The sequence below is a fragment of the Bubalus bubalis genome, chromosome 20, assembly GCF_019923935.1.
Source record: "Bubalus bubalis isolate 160015118507 breed Murrah chromosome 20, NDDB_SH_1, whole genome shotgun sequence".
In the NCBI taxonomy this organism is placed as follows: domain Eukaryota; kingdom Metazoa; phylum Chordata; class Mammalia; order Artiodactyla; family Bovidae; genus Bubalus; species Bubalus bubalis.
Window position 1 is genome coordinate 40,997,209 of NC_059176.1, and position 19,563 is coordinate 41,016,771.

Sequence of the window (19,563 nt, forward strand, 5' to 3'; positions counted from 1 at the left end):
CCCTGTCCATCACCAACTCCCGGAGTTCACTCAGACTCACGTCCATCGAGTCAGTGATGCCATCCAGCCATCTCATCCTCTGTCATCCCCTTCTCCTCCTGCCCCCAATCCCTCCCAGCATCAGAGTCTTCTCCAATGAGTCAACTCTTCGCATGGGGTGGCCAAAGTACTGGAGTTTCAGCTTCAGCATCATTCCTTCCAAAGAAATCCCAGGGCTGATCTCCTGCAGAATGGACTGGTTGGATCTCCTTGCAGTCCAAGGGACTCTCAAGAGTCTTCTCTAACACCACAGTTCAAAAGCATCAATTCTTCGGTGCTCAGCCTTCTTCACAGTCCAACTCTCACATCCATACATGACCACAGGAAAAACCATAGCCTTGACTAGACAGACCTTTGTTGGCAAAGTAATGTCTCTGCTTTTGAATATGCTATCTAGGTTGGTCATAACTTTCCTTCCAAGGAGTAAGTGTCTTTTAATTTCATGGCTGCAGTCACCATCTGCAGTGATTTTGGAGCCCAAAAAAATAAAGTCTGACACTGTTTCCACTGTTTCCCCATCTATTTCCCATGAAGTGATGGGACTGGATGCCATGATCTTCATTTTTTGAATGCTGAGCTTTAAGCCAACTTTTTCACTCTCCACTTTCACTTTCATCAAGAGGCTTTTTAGTTCCTCTTCACTTTCTAACATAAGGGTGGTGTCATCTGCATATCTGAGGTTATTGATATTTCTCCCGGAAATCTTGATTCCAGCTTGTGCTTCTTCCAGCCCAGTGTTTCTCATGATGTACTCAGCATATAAGTTAAATAAGCAGGGTGACAATATACAGCCTTGACGTACTCCTTTTCCTATTTGGAACCAGTCTGTTGTTCCATGTTCAGTTCTAACTGTTGCTTCCTGACCTGCATACAGGTTTCTCAAGAGGCAGGTCAGGTGGTCTGGTATTCCCATCTGTTTCAGAATTTTCCACAATTTATTGTGATCCACACAGTCAAAAGCTTTGGCATAGTCAATAAAGCAGAAATAGATGTTTTTCTGGAACTCTCTTGCTTTTTCCATGATCCAGCAGATGTTGGCAATTTGATCTCTGGGTTCCTCTGCCTTTTCTAAAATCAGCTTGAACATCTGGAAGTTCACGGTTCACGTATTACTGAAGCCTGGTTTGGAGAATTTTGAGCATTACTTTACTAGCATGTGAGGTGAGTGCAATTGTGCAGTAGTTTGAGCATTCTTTGGCATTGCCTTTCTTTGGGATTGGAATGAAAACTGACCTTTTCCAGTCCTGTGGCCACTGCTGAGTTTTCCAAATCTTGCTGGCATATTGAGTGCAGCACTTTCACAGCATCATCTTTCAGGATTTGGAATAGCTCAACTGGAATTCCATCACCTCCACTAGCTTTGTTCATAGTGATGCTTCCTAAGGCCCACTTGACTTCACATTCCAGGATGTCTGGCTCTAGGTGAGTGATCACATCATCGTGATCACTCACTTAATACCACTGTATCAGGACTGGTAAACAGAAAAATAACAGAATTCTGTATCACCAAAACTACCATTTAATAGAAAAACCTGTAATCACTTTTGAAAATCCATATGCATATCAGAATTATCTTGGGATTTTTTGAAAAATACAAATGCCCATATACTGCTTTTTTTTCAGCACAGCTCCAGATATATTTCTAATGAGCAGCCATGTTTAAAAGCCCCTGGACTATATCAGGATCTTTTACTTTTATCTAGTTTGGTTTAATTTTTCTATTTCATATTCAGTGCTCCTATTTCATTCACTTTATGTTTTCCAATTTTTCTATCTCTCTTTCTGATATTCTTTCTCAAGCCTTTATCAAGCATAGTAGAAAAGCCCTTGCATACATATTAATAATATGCATAATATATATATTTAGAAAATTTATGAACTTTTGCCTAACTAAAAAATTTATGACATTTTGATTCCACTTGTTTGACTATGAATAGAATGCTCGATTTCTAATTAAAAAATAGACATGTAACAAGCAACAAAGGTTAACTGTATAGCACAGGGAACTGTAGTCAATATTTTACAATAACATATAATGGAAATTTCAAAACCAATAATAAGTGTACTGGCATAAATGAATTACAAAAAAAAAGAATTTCACATTTTCAAATTTAGTCAGCTTATTTTGGCTAGTTTTTCAAAATGCCCTATGGACACCTAATAACAACGTATGAGATACAAAATTTGAAATTTATTTGTGTAGGCTATAAGATTAATATAAATAGAAATCATTATATTTAAATTATTAATGACATAATTCAAGATGCTTCTTACTTTTTTCTGCACTTGATAAAATATTCTCAGCAAAATGATAATATGCCTATGATTGTATATTTTTTTCTTTTCACTTATATTTCTTCTGATTTTTGCTTTGTGTATCCTTGTTTCTTTGTTGTTAGCTGTCTGATAGTTTATGATGAATACCTTATTTGTGAATTGTTCCTTTTATCATTACAAATATTCATCTTTGTTTCATTTTAAAATTAATTATTTAATTTAAAAAATACTTAGGAGTAAACTTACCTAAAGACCTGTATGCAGAAAACTCAGACACTGATGAAAGAAATCAAAGACAAAACAAACAAATGGAGAGATATACCATGTTGTTGGGTTGAAGAATAAATATTGTGAAAATGACTATCCTACCCAAAGCAATCTATAGATTCAATGCAATCCCTATCAAAGTACCCATGGTATTTTTTCACAGAGCTAGAGTAAATAATATCACAATCTGTATGGAAACACAAGACCCTGAATAGACAAAGCAATCTTGAGAAAGAAGAATAGAGCTGGAGAAATCAAACTTTCTAACTTCAGACTTCACTACAAAGCTCCAGTCATCAAGACAGTATGGTACTGGCACAATAGAAATATAGACCAGTGAAACAAAATAGAAAGCCTAGAGATAAATCCACCCACCTACAGGCACCTTATCTTTGACAAAGAAGACAAAAATATACAATACAGAAAAGACAGTCTCTTCAGTGAGTGGTGCTGGGAAAACTGGGCAGCTATGTGTGAAAGAATGAAATTAGAATACTTCCTAACACCATAAACACCAAACAAAAACAAAGTAAACAAAAATAAATTCCAAATGGATTAAAGACCTAAATGTAAGACCAGAAACTGTAAGACTCTTGGAGGATAACATAGACACAACAGTCTTTGACATAAACCATAGCAAGATCCTCTATGACCCACCTTCTAGAGTAATGGAAATAAAAACAAAAATAAAAAAAAAGGGACCTAATTAAACTTAAAAGCTTTTGCACAATGAAGGAAACTATAAGCAAGGTGAAAAGACAACCCTCAGAATTGGAGAAAATAACAGCAAATGAAACAACTGACAAAGAACTGACCTCCAAACTATACAAGTAGCACATGAAGCTCAATACCAGAAAAAACAAACAACCCAATCAAAATGTGGACAGAAGACCTAAATAGACATTTCTCCAAAGAATATATACAGATGGCTAATCAACACATGAAAAGATGCTCAACATTGCTCATTATTAGAGAAATGCAAATCCAAACTCAATGAGGTACCATCTCACACTGGTCAGAATGGCCATCCACAAAAAGTCCACAAACAATAAATGCTAGAGAGGGTGTGGAAAAGGGGGAACACTCTCGCCCTCTTGGTGGGAATGCAGACTGATACAACCACTATGGAGAACAGTATGGAGATTCCTTAAAAAACTACCATATGACCCAGCTATCCCACTACTGGACATATATTCTGAGGAGACCATAACTGAAAAAGATATGTACCTCTGTGTTCATTGCAGCCCTATTTAAAATAGCTAGGACATGGAAGCATGTCCTATAGTATGTCCAATAGCTAGGACATGTCCACCAACAGATGGATGGATAAAGAAGTGGTAATACAAATATACAACACAATATTACTCAGCTATAAAAATGAATGCATTTGAGTCAGTTCTAATGAGGTGGACAAACCTAAAGCCTATCATACAAAGTGAAGTAAATCAGAAAGAGAAAGACAAATAATGTATATTAACGCACATATAGGAATCTAGAGAGATGGTACTGATGAACCTATTTGCAGGGCAGCAATGCAGTCGCAGACATACACAACAGACTTGTGGACACAGTTGGGGAAAGAGAAGGTGGGAAGAATTGAGAGAGTAGCATTGTATATACGTAAAATAGACAGCCAGTGGGAATTCACTGTATGACACAGGGAACCCAATCTGTGACACCTAAAGGGGTGGGATGGGGAGGGAGGTTTTTAAGAGGGAGAGGGCATATGTATACCTATGGAGGATTCATGTTGATGTATCGCAGAAACCGTTGCAGGATTATAAAGTAATCATCCTCCAATTTAAAATAAAAGATTGTTAAAAAAAAAAATGACAGCTATGGAGTTTCTTCCACTTACTGATTTTTGGATATATTCCAAACTACTTTGCATCAACCCCTGGAAGAATAAGAAATCTCAAGAGACCACCTCATAAAAGCTTTGGAAAGTACACATTAGAGTAAATGAATGGACCTTTACACACAGTGAAATGGCTTAAACAGTGGCACCAAATGCAGTGTCAGCATTGAACTCCATAGGCTTTCCTGAGGGGCTTGCCAGTCAGCCCCACTAAACCTCCTGGCACAAGGAGCAAGGCTTGGGGACATGAGTTATGGAGCTTCCTGGGGATAATGCAGGTCATTGCAAAAGGACTTTTGATGCTCTCAGTTTAAGAAAATAAGAGTCAGAGCTACCTGCTGTTAATTAATACTCATTTCACACACATAAAAAGCTGGTCTCTCATTTACAACTAGCAAGGGGTTAAAAGCAGATAAATCAAACCCACCTATATGTCTCCTCCCTGTCTGATTGTCAACCAACTCTCCCACCCACGAGCCAACCACAGCTCAACTCTACCCTGGCTTAGGAACACTTACAGTGGTTCTGCCAGAGCTCCATGCAAGCCAGGTCAGTAGACAGACTTTCATGATGTCTGCCTAGTTAGCCCCCTACAGAGTCCATGTTCTGAATTTGTTTTCCATTAGTGACATCCCCCGGAGAAGGCAATGGCACCCCACTCCAGTACTCTTGCCTGGAAAATCCCACGGACGGAGGAGCCTGGTGGGCTGCAGTCCATGGGGTCACTAAGAGTCGGACACGACTGAGCGACTTCACTTTCACACATTGGAGAAGGAAATGGCAACCCACTCTAGTGTTATGCCTGGAGAACCCCAGGGACGGGGCAGCCTAGTGCGCTGCCGTCTATGGGGTCGCAGAGTCGGATACGACTGAAGCAACTTAGCAGCAGCAGCAGCAGTGACATCCCCTCAAACCTATCTGCATTGCCTGATCCATCTTCCTCTCCTCTGCATCTTAGCAGTTTTCTCCTGTGGTTTTCCAGCTTTACTATCACTGAATACAACACCCCCTTCAAATCTTTTCTTTCTTTTCTTATCCTCCAATTACCCCTGACAACAGAAATCTCAAAGTTCAAATCAGCTACTCCATGTACTCTGAATGTTTTATCCCCATTCCCAACCCCGAGATCTTTTTTCAAATTTCCACTCTCCTGATTTCCTTCTTTTCCCTGGTTCATCATTTATCCCCGTTTCACTATGACTCATCTCCATCCCTCCTCCCAGATGTCTCAATTCTCACAACTTGTGTTTCAGCCCATCTTGGAGTTCAGTAAACTCCCATCCTTACCATCCAAGGAAACAAATCAATAGAAGAGCTTAAAACTGTGCCTGGCAAGTAATGAACGGCAAAGAAAAGTTATTTCTCCTCCTCCTCCTCTTTTTCTATTATTATTAGTATTCCTATTTTTTCACCCTGCGAACTCTTTCCCCATCACCACTAATTCCACCCTAATTCAATAACTAAAACCATCACTCAAAGTTCACTGCAAATGATCTAACTCTTTAAAAAAAAAAAAAAAAGGCAGAGGGAGGGGACGGAATTTCCTGGTAGTCCCGTGGTTAGGACTGAGTGCTTTCACTGCCAGAAGCCAGGGTTCAATCCCTGGTTGGGGAACAGAAGATCCCACAAGCTGCGCTGCATGGCCAAAATTAAAAATTAAAACTTTAACAACAAAAAAAAAACACGCTCATAGCCAGAGAACAGATTTAATTAATGTCTTGCTGGAAGTGAATTCCCTTCGACTTGGCGGGTAACAACAGCATCTACCAGCTTTGCAGACAGCTGAAAATACTCAAACAGCATCCATTCCCCTTCCTCTGCGAGTTAGCTGGTGGCCAGGAGGGGTGCGGCACGGAACGCCTCTCCCAGCGCAGAAGGTGGGCGCCCAGGTGATGCCACTATGACTCTCTCTCCCTCCTCTGTGCTTGCCTCCAGGCTCAGGTGGGAGATCTGCAGCAGGGGGCTGCCTCTGGGGCGCTTTGGCCGCTTTCGGGCGCCGCGGAGCACGCAGGAGTCCCGGGAGGGGGCCGACGCCAAGGTCCGGATGGAGCTGCGGCAGGCTACTACGGCCTGAAGCTCCGAAAGCCAAGGACCCCGGCGCGGGAGGGTGTAGGAGGCGCGCAGAGGCGGCGGCCCGGGGAGTGCAACCGCCTCGCAAGCACCTGGATGCGGGACCTCCCATCGCGTGTACCTGGACTCGAGCTGCGGCGGCGGCCTGGGCTTATGCTGAGGCAGCCGACGGCTTGGGCTCCTCGAAATCTTCACGGCGACCCTCTACGGAGTAAGATGCTGCAGGCTCCAGGGAGCACTCAGACTGCGGCTCGCCCCGCCCGGGCCAGGTCTTCTACGTCCCGCGCTCCGCCCTGGCCACGCCCACTACACCCACACCACACTCAGGTCACGCCCTCTACGCCCCGCGCTCCGCCCCAACCACGCCCTCCACGCCCCCAGCTCCTCCCGACTCGACCTGGGCGCCCACCATACTCGACCTGGGCGCCCCCCCATACTCGACCTGGGCTCCCAGGATGGCGCAGAGGACTAAGCACCCTTGTGCTATGGACAGGACTCACCTAAGTGGCTACAAAGGAAGGGTGTCAGTGTTTTGGGAGCTCCTGTCAACGTGCCAGCAAGGAACAACTTTCACTCCCTGACAACTACTTTAGGTTAGTTGAATAGAATGGAAAAAAGCGCAGATCCAGCTGCCACACACAAAGACTTAAAGATTTACCTAGTTTTGACCAGAGGAAAAAATACATATTCAGCTTGCCTCCACGACATTGCTTCTTTGAGTCCTAGCTTTTAAAAGCCTGGGTAACAAAACACCCTGCATATGCTAAATGAAATTAGTCAGTTCGACAAGGACAAATACTGCATGATATCACTTGTAATGGAATCTAAAAAATATGAGGAGCTACTGAATATAACAAAAGAGAAGCAGACTCACAGATCTAGAGAATAAATTAGTGGTTACCAGTGAGAAGAGGGGGGCGCATTATAGGGTAGGAGATTAAGAGGTACAAACTATTATGTAAAATAAGCTACAAGACACGGGGAATATAGCCAATATTTTACAACTATAAATGGAGTATACCTTTAAACATTGTGACTCTTGATATTGCACACCTGTAGCATAATGTGTACCCAAGCAAAACCAAATGCTGCCTTCCCAGGGACAGACTCCCTCACCCATATCCTCTGCTTTAGCTCCTCTGATAAGTGCCTAGATGGTAGCAGCTGAGTACATTTCCTGAGTAGTTTTACAGATGCTAAAACCTCCAGGTGGAAGATGCTAACTAGTTCACTACTTCATGACCAGAGTACCGAGCCTCCAGGTCTACTGGAGCCTAATATTGTTCAGTGGCTTGGTCAAGTCTGACTCTCTGTGACCCCTTGAACTGCAGCACACCAGGCTTCCCTGTCCTTCACTATCTCCCAGAGTTTGCTCAGACTCATGTCCATTGAGTCCATGATGCTTAAGGACAATGCCTAACTCTAAGTTAACTCCTGTGATGCACCCTGTTACCTCGCCATTAACCAGTTGGAGAATTGTGCATGGGGTGGTCATGTACCCTTTGGCTTACCTCACCTTGCCCATTGGCAATTGCAGGCTTTTTAAGCAGTAGCTGTCCCAGACTCCTTGTATGGTGCCTTCCAATAAACGCTGCACTTTCCTTTACCACAGCCAGGTGTCAGTAGTTGGTTTTACTGCGGTAAGGCTCAGTAACAAATGTATATCAACTACACTTCAATTTACAAAAGGAAAAAGAAAAAAGATTAATAAAAATCCAGGTAACCATTCTTGGACTCCCCAAAAACTGCCATAACAATTGAGTTTTATGACCCAAAAATGGAATTTGGGATTCTAAAAAGCAGGTTTGGCCCCATTTTACACAAGCTTTTCACCATGTTTCTTAGATGTCTATGGAATCACTTCACACATTAGAATGAAAGTAGAGAGCAAGGGCTGTATCTTATTCACTGCAGTATCCCCAATACCTACAACAGTGATGCTAAACAGGTGCTCAATAAATATACGTGAATCTATTTAATTGACAAGTACTACAGTATTTTCAGGGCTTCCCTGGTGGCTCAGCTAGTAAAGAATCCTCCTGCAATGCAGGAGACCTGGGTTAGATCCTTAGGCTGGGAAGATCCCCTGGAGAAGGGAACTGCTACCCACTCCAGTATTCTGGCCTGGAGAGTTGGACATGACTGAGCGACTTTCACTTCACAGTATTTTCAAAATAAACATAGACCTTATTGTAAATACAATATCAGGTCTATCTATAAAATGGCTTTCTTTGTGCCAATTTTGCCTTGCTGGCAAATTATTGTAAGCATAAGTAAGACTAAAAAAGAGAGAGTTAAAATGTCTTTAGTTAGAAGGAATTAAAGGTATTCCAGAAGAAAAATTCTATGAAACAAACACTTGCCACTGCCATATATTAGATACTTAATAAATGTTAAACTCTACATGTATTTTCCTGTGTATCAGATACAATGCTATGCCCATAGAAAATGAATCTGAGTCTCAAAGAAGTTAACTACCTTGCCCAAATTTCACAGCTACTGAGAAATTTCCCTGAGACTGGAATCCCTGTCCACCTGACTCTACAGTTTATACATTCCTACTTGGTGTTACTGTCTCTCCAATGTGAGGGATGCTGAATGTCCACGACCTGCAAAGCATTGTGATGGAAGGTTTGGATGGTCCAAAACTGAGGACAATGTAATCCCCTTTCAAAAGTAGGGTTAAAATCCAGTTGAAAGTGGAAAAATGGTTGAAGGCAGCAGATAATTAAAGACAAACAAGAAGGAAATGGTCAAAGGAGTGCACTGTGTTAAGAGAACTCAAGAGCGAGCCGTCTGGTGTGAGTGGGGAGATGGTAGGAGGAAATTAGAATTATGAACATGGTTAAAGCTTGAAACGGATAGGTAAGGTTTTTAACAGTAGTAATGCAGAACAGAGAACATTTTCAGGCATAAACAAAGCTCCAAAGAAGAGAAAGCAATATGTGTACTTAACAAATGATGAGTGAGCCAGCTTTTTGGAGCATAACAGACTCTTAGGGGAGCAGATTTGGGCCTTAGGGATGCTGAAGAGCAGACAATAGAGTCCCACCATTATAGATATTTGAGCAGAAAATGACACGTGGGAAGAGGCATCCAAGGGTGTCTAAGTGTGGGGGACTGGAACATACAAAGGCTGAAGAGACCAATTCACAGTTTTTTGTAAGAATCCAGGCCAGGATTATTGTTGTTGTTGTTGTTTAGTCACTAAGTTGTGTCCTACTCTTTGTGACCCCATATGCTGTAGCACACCAGGCTCCTCTGTCCATGGAATTCTCCAGGCAAGAATACTGGAGTGGGTTACCATTTCCTTCCCCAGGGGTATCTTCCCCACCCAGGGATGGAAAATGCATCTCCTGCATTGCAGGCAGATTCTTTAACATCTGAGCTACCTCAGAAGCCCCTTAGGTACTGTGGTAATATCATACCTTGTTTTAATCACATACACGTAAGTCAACTATCCTCCAAAAAAAGGTAAACATTAAATGAAAAAACAAACAAACAAACAAACCAAGGATTAATGAGACACAACTTTTGATGGTTTCTTCTGGCACATGCCACTCTTTACAACCGCGACCTAGGAGTAATCCTGAGGCTCTGGTTACTGCAGTAACAGGAGTAGGGCATGAAGAAATCCTGCCTCCTTGTGGCCATTTCCCACAACAGCAAGCTTAAAGATATTGCTTACATTGCAGTGAAATAAGAGTTTTCTTTTTCTCTTTTGCCTTTTGAGTCCCTTTCTACTTTAACTGTTCCTAATCTACAGTCTGAATTGATAACTAAGTTTTCTTCTTTTCAGAACTAACCTATTGGCTGTTTCGAAACAATGCAAAAAGGAAAAAGAATACATGATCCTTACACCTTTGTGGAAATAAATTTTTTTGGAGGAAATAGAAAGATGGCTTTAATCCCCAAGCTGGCAAAGTAGAGAACACAGTAGGCCCGTGCCTCAGGAACTGTGCCCCCGCCATGGGGAATCAAGGAGATGATATAGTCGGGGCTCACAGTCAGAGGTTGGAGATAAAGAGCAAAGATGTAAGGATCCTGTATTCTTTCTTTCTGCATTGTTTCAAAACAGTCAATAGGCTGGCTTCAGGTAACTTGGGTCTGGGATTCTGTCCCAGTAGTTAGGTCCATTGTCTTTTGTGGATTGCACTACATCTTTCTTTCCTTAATGCAAAGAGGGAAAAACAAACTACAAGGGGTGTTAACAGAGAAAGTGCTGTAAAGTTAAGCATCAGGATGTGACTAGCATAAAATTAAAAGATAATAGATGCAGAGTGTAGCTCATGCAGAACTGGAGGGTGATAGGTGCGGGATATCCCTGGAGAAGAGCAAGGCAACCCACGCCATGGCTGAGCGCCTAAACAACAACAACCTAAATTCCAATGACATTTTTCATAGCAACAGAACAATCTTAAGATGTGTGAGGAACCACAAAGGACCCAGAATAGCTAAAGCAAACCTGAGACAGGAGAACAAGCTGGAAGCATCTCACTTCTAGACTTCACATTACATTACAAAGCTACCATAAAGAAGTGTGGACTTGGCACAAAAACAGGCACACAGACCAGAGGCCCAGGATAGAGAGCCCAGAAAAGTTCTAAGGGCAGGTACTCTTGTTAACTCACAAGAATTAAGGAGCCAAAGACATACACCAGGGAAAGGAAAGTCCCCTCAATAAACGGTGCTGGCAAAACTGGGCACCACATGCTGAAGAGCAGCACTGTACTTTGCCCACACCACACACACAAAACTGGCCATACACTGGGTTCTCCACACCAAGTCCTTCCCCACCCGGCCCTCTGAAGACAGACACTCCTCAGCAGTCAACCACACACAAGCACCTTTCCCCCACTCTTCCTCACATTTCTTCACCTTTTTCTTCAGCAGGACCACCTACCAGCAGGTCCTGAGGAGACCAGGCTCCTGTCTGAGTGAACCGGACCCCACAATGTCCCAAAGCTGAAGTCCTGGTGGGTCCTGAGGGATCCTGGCTCCCATTAGCAAGGACTTGACTACCCCCACCCTCGAGTTCCAGAAACCAAAGCCAGGGCAGGTTCTCAGGAGATGGGACTCCCATCAGCTGTGCTGGGAGCCAAGTCCAAAGGCAGAATGCACATCCCCAGGGCGACTCAAGGAGGTGGGCTCAGGTTCCCTGCCAGCCAATGGGAAAGCGCAGATCAAGCCACCCTCACCTTCAGCGGAGGCCCTGCCCCCTGGGGGCAGTTCTGCTGCCTCCACGAAACTGGGGAAAATCAAACGGAAACAGAACCAAACGGCCCATGACTTTTCCAAAATTGTTACAGAACAATTAACTGGAAACCATATGAAATGAAATGACTATAAACACAAACTTTAAAATACAAAACTATCAAAATTACTGAAAAACAAAGAAGAAAATCTTCATGACCTTGGCTTTGGTCTGCAGATCATGAGCTTTGAGGTTAGCCCACAAAAAGCAAGTGCATAAAAGAAAAAAATATTGTGGACTTTATAAAATTAAATATTTCTACTCTGAAAGACCTGATTCATAAGGTCAAAAAACAAACCATTAACTGGGAGAGAACTATTTGTAAACTACATACCTAATAAAGTGTCTGGACTCAAAACAGATAAAGACCTCTAAAACAACCCCATAAAAAATTCAGTAAGGATGTGAACAGACACCTGGCCAAAAAAGATATATAGATAGTAAATATCTTACAAGAATTAGATTTTAAAAACATCATACTATTAAGGAATAACAAGTTAAAATCATGCGATATCACACCACACCTTTTAGGACTGCTAAACTCCATATATATGACAATATCAACTGCTGGAGGGTGAGGAAAAAGAAGTCTCCCTCACTGCTGCTGGCATGTACATACAGCCACTTTATAACACAGTTGGGCAGTGTTTTCCAAAGCTAAACAATGTAATCCAACAATTATGATTTCAATATTGACTCAACTGCTTTGAAAATTTATCGCAAATTCAAACAAGGATGGAATTATGCACAGCAGCATTATTCATAATAGCTAAAATCTTGAAAAAAAAAAAAACACAACAGGATATCCTTCAACAGATGAATGCATAAGCAAAGTAGGGTATATCCATGTCAAGGTGAGTAGAATATGCCACCCCAAAATATGCCTATCTGGCAAAAGGATTATTCAGTCTAAAAAAAAAAAAAAAAAAAAAAAACAGGAATCTCAGAAAACTAAGAAGTGATTGCCCTTTTGTGAAGGATATTTACAAAAGAGAAATCTCATATTTAAGGGCTTACCCTCTTTGCACCAAAAATAGAAGGATAATTAAAACCCAAAGAACTTATCAATGCAGACTTAAATCTGCAACAATCATATGCTTCTTTACTGTGTTTTGCATGATAACCTGTCATAATGGGCTCCCCGCCTTCCCCAAGGTCTTTCTTTTATTTTTATCTGAAATGGTATTTGAGGTGATGGCTTTGGACATTTCAGGAAGTGACTCAGGTTTCCTGGGTAGCTCCCTTATACACATGACATATACAAGTTATTAAACTTCTGTTTTTCTCCTGGTGGTGTCTCAAACTCTGCTACAGTGCTTTTATAAAGAAACAGGAAAATGAAGCTGGGCTCCTGAAGGCCGCTCCTTCTGGTCTAAGCTGCATCCATCAATGTCACAGTGAAAAGAAAAAAAGAGGAATGATTTTCTTTTCTTTCCTGAGAACAAAGAAGATTAAAGAGAACACTGAGCAGGCCTGATCCCTCCTAGATTTTACTTCACTGTTCCTAATCTGTAGTCTGCAAATAAATTTGCTTTTCTGTCCCCTAACTGCATGAGCTACATCCTCCACCTATTTTCCTTTAACTCCATGCTACTTACAACCTGGTGCTTACCTTTACAGCAGACCACCCCTTGTAGTTTTCTTTTTGCATTTCAGAAAGAAGGCCACAGGGCAATAAACCAGAGACAACCAGACCTAATTACCAGGCTATCTGATACCAGCTCTGACTTTTGTGGGTTCCTGTTGTTGTTGTTTTATAATTTTATTTACTTATTATCTACTTTTGGCTGTGCTGGGTCATCATGCTGCATGGACTTTTCTCTAGTTGAGGAGAGCGGGGGCTTCTCATTGCAGTGTGAGGGCTTCTTATTCAACTGTTGAGCCTTTGCTCTAGAGCCTGGGAGCCACAACTGCTGAGTCCACGTGCTGCAAATACAGAAGCCCGCATGCCCTGAAGCCTGTGCTCCACAACAAGAGAAGCCACAGCAGTAAGAAATCCTCGAAACAAAACGAAGAGTATTGTTTCCACTCACTGCAATTAGAGAAAACCCGTGCACAGCAACAAAGACGCAGCACAACCAAAAACATAAATAAAATAAACAAATAAAATCAACATTTAAAAAAATTAAAGTAAAACAGATAAACAACAATGACTACTCTATAGCACAGGGAACTACACTCAATATTTTGTAATAACTTAAAAGGGGAAAGATTATGAAGAACAGATATCTATACCTATATCAAGACCAGATCAGCTGGAATGTAATCCATGCTGATGGTGACTGGTTCTGACTCTCAAGACTTCAATCAACTGAAGCTTGGACTCTGCCATGGGCAGAGGCCCTGCATGAACATACCGGTAAAATGAAAATCTTAGTCACTCACTCGTGTCTGAATCCTTGCCACTCCATGGACCACCAGGCTCCTGTGTCCATGGGATTCTCTAAGCAAGAATACTGGAGTGGATAGCCATGCCCTCCTCCAGGGGATCTTCCTGACCCAGGGATCAAACCCCGGTCTCCTGCATTCAGGCGGATTCTTTACCATCTGAGCCACAATGGAAACCTCAACATGCCTGTTCCCATAGATTAAAGCTTCCCTAATTTTGCCATTCGGAGAGACATTGCTCTGGAAAGCTCCCTGGCATTCTCCATACTTCTGCAAGTAATACACCTTTCCTTCCCATGAGCTTTGGCTGGGTTGTATCTTCCGGCTCAACACCACCCAGAGGCAAACCCCCTTTCCTAGTAACATCTTTCCATCCAGACTCCCAACCAGCACTTGTGGCCCTGTTAGGGGAAACACACTGACTAAAACCGCCCACCCTGACCAGGTACCATAATAACCATTTGCATGAGTTGATTTACAATGGGAGATCCTGGTAAGGAACAGGGAACTAATAGGTCACTACCAACCAGAAGAGTTCGGGAAAGGTCAAAAGGAGACACCACATGTCCGACCACCTCCCAGAATCCTTCTCACTGGCATCCATCTTGGCTGAACAAGGCGTGCACCAGCAGGAAGGACTCTGAGTCAGGATGATTGGCTAAAGACAACCCAGAAACTAATCCCATCACCATAAAACTTGAGACTGCGAGCCACATGGCAGAGCTGTTCTCTGGGGTTCCCTTATCCTACTGCTCTCCATCCAGGTGCCGCTTCCCAATAAAACCTCTTGCTTTGTCAGCACAATTCATTTCCGACTGTTAGACAAGAGCCCAGTTTCAAGCCCTAGAAGTGGTCCCCTACCTGTAACAGCCCCACTTGATAATTTCTAGTCAGTCATCTTGCTTCCAATACATGGAAATCATGTTATCTTTCTGTGAGAAAAGATATGTAAGGGCCAGAAACAGTGTCCCTATTTTATCTTCTGAAGCCAGTAGGTCTCAAGAAAACTCACCTCTGTAGATCCAATTCAATGCTTTGTTCTATAGAAAAACACTGGCAGGGCTTTGGGGTTTTATTTATATCTCACTTCTGAAGACTTTTAATACCTATATTAAACATACAGATTACTCATCAGTGCCACTTCTACTTTGAGGTTAAAAATCCTCCACGTTTTTCCAATATACTTACCATTTCATTCGTTGCGTTTAAATCTTTGACCAAATGCTGTTTCTCTCGTGTTTCATAATTTAGTTAATTACACAGTTGTCACCTGAATAAAACAGTACTCATCACCTACAATTCTTGCCAAAACTGGATTTTACAAGGTAGGGCACAGGTGGGCCAGGATAAAGTTCAGGAGCACGACTACAGTCTCCTGGAGCCAAGATTCTAATTCAGGGCACCGGATGAAAACATCCACCCTGAGGAAGCACCGCCCACTTCAAGTGCAAGATTAAAACGCATTGCCTGAAAACACGGAGAGGGCAATGGCACCCCACTCCAGTACTCTTGCCTGGAGAATCCCGTGGACGGAGGAGTCTGGTGGGCTGCAGTCCATGTGGTCGCTAAGGGTTGGACACGACTGAGCGACTTCACTTTCACTTTTATGCATCGGAGAAGGAAATGGCAACTCACTCCAGTGTTCTTGCCTGGAGAATCCCAGGGATGGGGGAGGCTGGTGGGCTTCCGTCTATGGGGTCACAAAGAGTCGGACACGATTGAAGCGACTTCCCGGGTGGCTCAGACGGTAAAGCGTCTGTCTACAATGCGGGAGACTAGGGTTCGATCCTGGGTTGGGAAGATCCCCTGGAGAAGGAAATGGCAATCCACTCCAGGACTATTGACTGGAAAATCCCATGGACAGAGGAGCCTGGTGGGCTACAGTCCATGGGGTCGCAAAGAGTAGGACACGACTAAGCGACTTCACTATAGTCACTATAGTAGTAGCAGGAGCAGCCTGAAAACAAGCTATGAAACCTGCCAAGATGCGCCTGCGCGCTGGAGGTCTCGGAGACAAGCTCGGGACCCAGAGCAGCCAATCCCCAATCGGTGGGGCGGGACCTTCTGTGCGCTCCGCACGTCCCCGGCTCCTATTGGCTGGCCTGCTTCGGTCGCAACGCCGATTGGTGGCTTGTGCTTGACGCGGCTGTACAAGCCAGCTGCTCGCCCTTCGCTTCGCCTCAGCTGGGGAGGACTGGATGACGCCTATCGCGGAGCTCTTGCCAGACAGGGGTGGCCAGCGCCGGAGGACAGCGGGGAGACTGACAGGAACGCGCCCTGCGAAGCCCTCGTAAACCCTTTGCCTGACGTCTTCAAATTCCAGGCTGCTGCTGCTAAGTCACTTCAGTCGTGTCCGACTCTGTGCGACCCCATAGACGGCAGCCCAGCAGGCTCCCCCGTCCCTGGGATTCTCCAGGCAAGAATACTGGAGTGGGTTCCCATTTCCTTCTCCAATGCATGAAAGTGAAAATTGAAAGTGAAGTCGCTGAGTCGTGTCCAACTCCTAGAGACCCCATGGACTGCAGCCTACCAGGCTCCTCCATCCATGGGATTTTCCAGGCAAGAGTACTGGAGTGGATTACTATTGCCTTCTCTGCAAATTCCAGGCTGGAAGGCTCCAAATCCCGACAGCTTTGAGGAACCCACGTCCTAACCTGAAGGGAGCTCGCATCTCGTCTGCTTCAGGGACTACAAGTCCCTTCACCCACAGAAACAAGAAATGCCCTAGTGCTGAGATCCCTAAATACCTGAACTAACCCCAATTCCCCTCAGCCTGAGGCACCCTAAAAATGGCACCCGCAGAGAGACCAAATGCCCCTAATCTCAGAGTCCCTGAAGACCTCAGCCTGGGAACTCTTAATCCCTTCATCCTCAAGACCCTAACTATCCTGTAGGAGGGAAACCTAAAGCTCCTTTATGAGAAACCCCCGATTTCCTCAGCCTCAGAGATCTCAAGTTCTCTCAACCTGCGCATTCTACATCAGCCAAAAGACCCCCCCCAATCCCCTTTGTTTGAGGAACCCCGGTTCCCCCAGCCCTGTGACCCTGATCTCAAGTCAAGCAATTTGTCCCTTAGATGTAGAACACACATTATGCTCAGATTTTCCCAGAGTCCCCAGGCAGAGAGCCACCAAACCCCTTCTTGGAAAAATATTCCCTGTCCTGCACTGGAACAGAGCCCTAACTTCAGCCTGACATCAGTCCAGCAGTTACGAACTTCCAGGTCTCCTTAGGACTCCCTCCGTCACCCACAGACACATCCCCCCTGGTGCCTTTCCTCAGAGGGGCCAAGTTGTAGGGGAACCAAAGAAACCAAATCTAGCTCACATTAGGGTGGTCTGTCACAGCCTGTCAGGATTCGTCCATCCCACCAAGACCCCCCACCCTGACTTTCCCCACACCTTCCTGCCCCAAACACTCAAAGGAAGACAGGCCTGGCTCTGGACAGTGGTCTGGGCTATCTCAGCATCTTCTTCCACAGGCACCCAAGGCCATGAACCCTTACAGATCCCCAGAGGAGAGCACTGAGGGAGATGCTGGGAGAACAGAGTGGAGGTGGAGGTGGCAAAGCCAGGCTGTAAGCCGGCTCTATAGGAAGGATGCGGAGCTGGTCCCTTGAAGACCATAGACTGCTTGCCTGCACTGCTGAGTGAACTTCTCTGTGAAGATACACAGGATGGGAGTGCCTGGCCCTGTCTGGAACAGGTAGGGTGGAGTGGGGCAGAACAGGATACTAGCATCGTCAAATGTTTTGTGTCAGGGAGAGTTAGGAAAATGCTCAGTGTTTGCTGAGTTAAGCACGGCAGTCAGTAAGGAAAGTCTTCATCCCTGTCTCACAGACACCCAGTGGCATCAGGCTACTCCCTGCACATAGGTAGAGGAGAAGGCCCAGCTCTAAGGGCTGACTTATATTAGTAAGCCACTGATGAAGTCTATTATTTTCTTTAGGCTTTCAAAGACATTTCCATATACTTCTCCAAGGAAGAATGGGCAGAGATGGGAGAATGGGAAAAAATCCATTATAGGAATGCAAAAAGGAACTGTGAAGCACTGATTACTATAGGTAACAGGAAATTCTGGGTGCCTGTGAGCCTGGGAAACATGAAACAGGTCTTCAGTCTCCATGTAACTTGGCCCTCTCTTAGGTGGCTACATCTGCTCACAGTTTCCTTTTGTGTGGAGACTAACCTGGAGGAAATTTTTGTTCTTTTTTTTTTTATCAATGTAGGGCTGGCCCTGGCAGTGCACAGCTCACCCCTTGCCCTGTTCTAGATTCTCCAAGCCCTACTAATTGCCCTGACTTTGTGACACTTTCCATTGCCTCTATGCTTTGTTCTTCCTTCTTAGAGCAAAAATTTTGCTTCTTTCTGGGTCTCAGGGGCACTCGACCAGCATTCATGCATCACTGCAGGCAGGTCATCAAACCCCAGGTAGATGACAGTGAGGATTCTGATGAAGAACGGACACCAAGGCAGCAAGGTGAGGGGCCAGGAGGATTTAGAGGTGTCTTCCTGAAACCAACCTGGGTTTATGTCTTAGCTGAAGCTCAGGCATTAGCAAAGAAAACACAATTTTCAGAAAACTAGCAAGATGCAGAACAGTATATTATACAGTGAGACTATCTATATGAAGTTTTTAAGTACATAAAATAATTAGCCTCCCCTTCTCTGCCATTTTATGTGCAGTTGACTCTGCTCCTCACCATGTCTTCTCACAAGACTTTCAGGATCAAGTGATACCTGACCAAAAAACAAAAGCAGAATCATGCCATTCCCTAATGGATTCTAATGAAAACTGGTAATAAAACCAGATACAACTCCAAGAGAAGACATTGCAGAAAAACAAAGCTATAGGTCTATAAGGAGCCACACATGAGGTGGCACACATATTTGTGCTGTCAAGGTCACTTGCATCTTACCATATCACTCTGAAAACATCATTAATGCATCCATTCGTTTCACTGAAAAAATTATTTCTCTTTGTGTCAGTGTTTCTGCACTGGTGCTTTGGCTCAGTAATAAATATGAGACCTTTTGTTGAAACAAATTATATATAGAAAGACATATATATCCCCACTCCAGTACTCTTGCCTGGAAAATCCTATGGACGGAGGAGCCTGGTAGGCTGCAGTCCATGGGGTCGCTAAGAGTCGGATACGACTGAGCGACTTCACTTTCACTTTTCACTTTCATGCACTGGAGAAGGAAATGGCAACCCACTCGTCTTCTTGCCTGGAGAATCCCAGGGATGGGGGAGCCTGCTGGGCTTCCGTCTATGGGGTCGCACAGAGTCGGACACAACTGAAGTGACTTAGCAGCAGCAGCAGCAGACACACACACACATATATATATATATTATATATATAATTATTTATACATTAAAAATGGAGCAACAAAGAATTAAACTCAAA

General features: G+C 43.8%; 1 long non-coding RNA gene and 1 pseudogene across 14 annotated transcripts in view; one reads left to right on the plus strand and one right to left on the minus strand.

The window, feature by feature from the left end:
* LOC123465196 overlaps positions 1–15,834 on the minus strand; it is a 51,479-nt gene extending 35,645 nt beyond the window's left edge. For 6 of the 14 annotated variants that reach the window (XR_006640332.1, XR_006640326.1, XR_006640338.1 and 3 more), the window contains exons 1-3: positions 15,342–15,753; positions 15,166–15,259; positions 8,023–8,184 (exon numbers count right to left, since the gene is read on the minus strand). This is a non-coding gene — a long non-coding RNA (uncharacterized LOC123465196). The other 8 variants (XR_006640329.1, XR_006640336.1, XR_006640330.1 and 5 more) reach the window with 8 other exon arrangements.
* A 3,022-nt stretch (positions 15,835–18,856) lies between these two features.
* On the plus strand, positions 18,857–19,006 carry LOC123330864 (annotated as a pseudogene).
* The last annotated feature ends 557 nt before the right edge of the window (positions 19,007–19,563 follow it).